Below are 3,332 nucleotides of genomic sequence, written 5' to 3' on the forward strand. Positions count from 1 at the left end.
ATTATCGGAGAGGGAAAGCGTGTTTGACTAGGTTTACGCGCGCGTATATACATACATACATTTATAAATACGTACATGCATACAAGACTATCTTGTTTCATGTTGTTTAAATTACAATGAAAGAATTTTGTTTTTAGTTTCTTTTTAGGATAAATAAAACAGTCAACGAATATCTTATTAACGAACATTTTTTTTTTCATGTGATTTTTTTTTCCTTTTACCTTTTACAGACACGAACGGCCAATACAGACATAACGGTTTCAATATCCAGCGGATGCTCAGAATTGGCAAAGTGCGGAAGTCCGCCGATGTGATGCCGACAGTGGACAGACGGAGGATAGGCGGGTGTATAAGATCCTGCTTACAAACAGGCTCCATGTCATTTATCGGTTGTCACATGATGTGTGCTTGGTAAGTCACGTGGTTTCAGCCACATGTTTGTTTTCTATCTATCTTTCCATTTTTATTCTTGTCTCGATTCTCTCCATTCCTCTGAACATCTCCTTTACACTCTTGATTCCGGGGTTGACATTCACCTCCGTGAATCCTTCTGTAATAATATCGCTGCCCACTTCGGTGAAGTTGGCGACAGCTTTAATGGATTCTTGATTCGCAAGAATTCGCATCTCTCCTTGCCCAGTGGCCTACATCACACAGGTGTTCTTGGAAGTGATTTGCTGTATAACCAGCCTCTCTGGGTACCCATCATTCGCTCGAGTATTCCCAGGAGCGCAATATCATCGGCATAGTCCATATCCCTTACGCATCAGACTACACCCCACTAGATTCTTGTAAACGGGGTCCATATTTTTTTTTACTTGTTTCAGTCATTTGACTGCGGCCATGCTGGAGCACCGCCTTTAATCAAGCAACTCGACCCCGGGACTTATTCTTTTGTAAGCTCAATACTTATTCTATCGGTCTCTTTTGCCGAACCGCTAAGTGACGGGGACGTAAACACACCAGCATCGGTTGTCAAGCAATGCTAGGGGGACAAACACAGACACACAGACATACACGCATACATATATACGACAGGCTTCTTTCAGTTTCCGTCTACCAAATCCACTCACAAGGCATTGGTCGGCCCGAGGCTATAGCAGAAGACACTTGCCCAAGATGCCGCGCAGTGGGACTGAACCCGGAACCACGTGGTTGGTAAGCAAGCTACTTACCACACAGCCACTCCCGCGCCTATGTGCACTTACGCTTATAAACATCTTCTTTGCGCAGGCGTGGCTGTGTGGAAAGAAGTTTGCTTGTCAACCACATGGTTCCGAGTTCAGTCCCACCACGTGGCACCTTGGACAAGTGTTTTCTAATATAAGCTGACTAAAGCATTGTGAGTGGATTTGGTAGACAGAAACTGAAAGAAATTATGTATGCTTGTATGTATGTATGTATGTATGTATGTATGTATGTATGTATGTATGCATGCATGTATGTATGTATGTATGCATGTATGTATGCATGTATGTATGTATGTATGTATGTATGTATGTATGTATGTATGTATGTATGTATGTGTGTTGTGTCAGGTCACTTTCGAGTGCTACTGGTAACATGTAACCCAGCACAACCTGTTGCATGGTCGGGTCGTCGGCGACTAAACCGGCAACCCCACCAGGCTCGCTTGGTGAGGAGGGTGTTTATTGGACACCCTGCGGGATGAAAAACAAAACCCGTCAAAGGGCGGTGGAACTCTTGAGAGTCAACGGCCATCCAATAAGTGTCTTAAGGCTGTATCATGCGCAGGGACATAGAAATAACCGGACTGAATACCCGATCACGTGGTTAAACCATTGGGAGTGAAGGACTCCTAGCCTTTGTTAGGGCATCCTTCTAGGTGAAGGTAACTCGGGTAACTGGGATAACTCCGACATAAAACCTGCGGCTCAGTGGTTACCGATGATGTTGACTTGTTCTTCTTTTCGGATTATGGCTGCTGTTGCTTAGTGAGTGGGATTGACTCAGTGCACAGCCTTTCCTCACTTTAAAAGAAGAAATCTTCTTGCACAGGCATTGCACGATAACAACATTGATTAAGCTTCGTGCAATGGCCATACTCGATAACGAGGGGGCAGCCACCATGTATGTATGTATTTATGTATGTATGTATGTATGTATGTTTTTATGTAGGTACGTATGTAAGTATGTTTGTATGTATGTATGTATGTATGTATGTATGTATGTATGTGTGTATGTATGTATGTATGTATGTATTATGTATGTATGTGTGTGTGTGTATGTATGTATGTATGATGTATATATGTATGTATGTATGTATGCGTGTATGTATGTATGTACGTATGCATGCATGTATGTAAGTATGTATGTATGTAAGTATGTATGTATGTATGTATGTATGTAAGTATCTATGTATGTATGTATGCATGTATGTATGCATGTATGTATGTATGTATGTATGTATGTATGTATCTATGTATGTATGTATGTATGCATGTATGTAAGTATGTATGTATGTAAGTATCTATGTATGCATGCATGAATGTATGTATGTATGTATGTATGTATGCAAGTATGTATGTATGTATGTATGTATGTATGTATGTATGTATGCATAATGTGTCCGGGCATACCCATACAATGTGTATGTTTAACGATTTTAACTTTCTTTTCCATTCCAGATCTTGGCTGCTCGGAATACCTGAAAATTTTTTTTTTTTTTTTTTTAACCCCCAAAATCTGAAACATGACGTTTGAGCACATTCCAGAACCTTTTGGAAGATTCTTCTTACCATTCCTTGTTTTGTGAACTTTGTCGACCTCGTTTCGGGACTGGAACTGGTATCCACACACACACACACACACACACACACACATGCACAGACCGACTCACAAACATAAACATACACAGATGCATAATATATTTAATATATTTATATATATATATTATATAAATATATATATATATATATATATATATATATATATATATATATATATATATGTATATATATATAATATATAATATATTATAGGTATATATATATGTATATATACCTATATATATATGTGTGTATGTATATACATATATATATATATATTACACACACACAAACACGCATAAATGTGTGTGTGTATGCGCAAGTATACACAGACACACGCAGGCTTATACATCTTTTTTAACATAGACACATACATTTATATTTATATGTCAGCATGAAGAGTGTATATAAATGAATTTGTCTCCTCTTCTTCCTCTCTGTTGCTCTCCCTTTATCTTCCTCTCTTTCTGTGCTTACATATACACATATACACATTTGTATATGTATATATATATGTGTGTGTATGTGCGTGTTTGTGTGTGT

General features: G+C 38.6%; 1 long non-coding RNA gene across 1 annotated transcript; it reads left to right on the forward strand.

The window, feature by feature from the left end:
• The first annotated feature begins 216 nt into the window (after window positions 1–216).
• Window positions 217–2,687, forward strand: LOC115227887. Its single transcript, XR_003883170.2, has 2 exons — window positions 217–411; window positions 2,649–2,687. It is a non-coding gene; the product is annotated as an uncharacterized LOC115227887 (long non-coding RNA).
• Window positions 2,688–3,332: the final 645 nt, after the last annotated feature.

Source organism: Octopus sinensis, unplaced genomic scaffold, assembly GCF_006345805.1.
Source record: "Octopus sinensis unplaced genomic scaffold, ASM634580v1 Contig08642, whole genome shotgun sequence".
Lineage (NCBI taxonomy): Eukaryota > Metazoa > Mollusca > Cephalopoda > Octopoda > Octopodidae > Octopus > Octopus sinensis.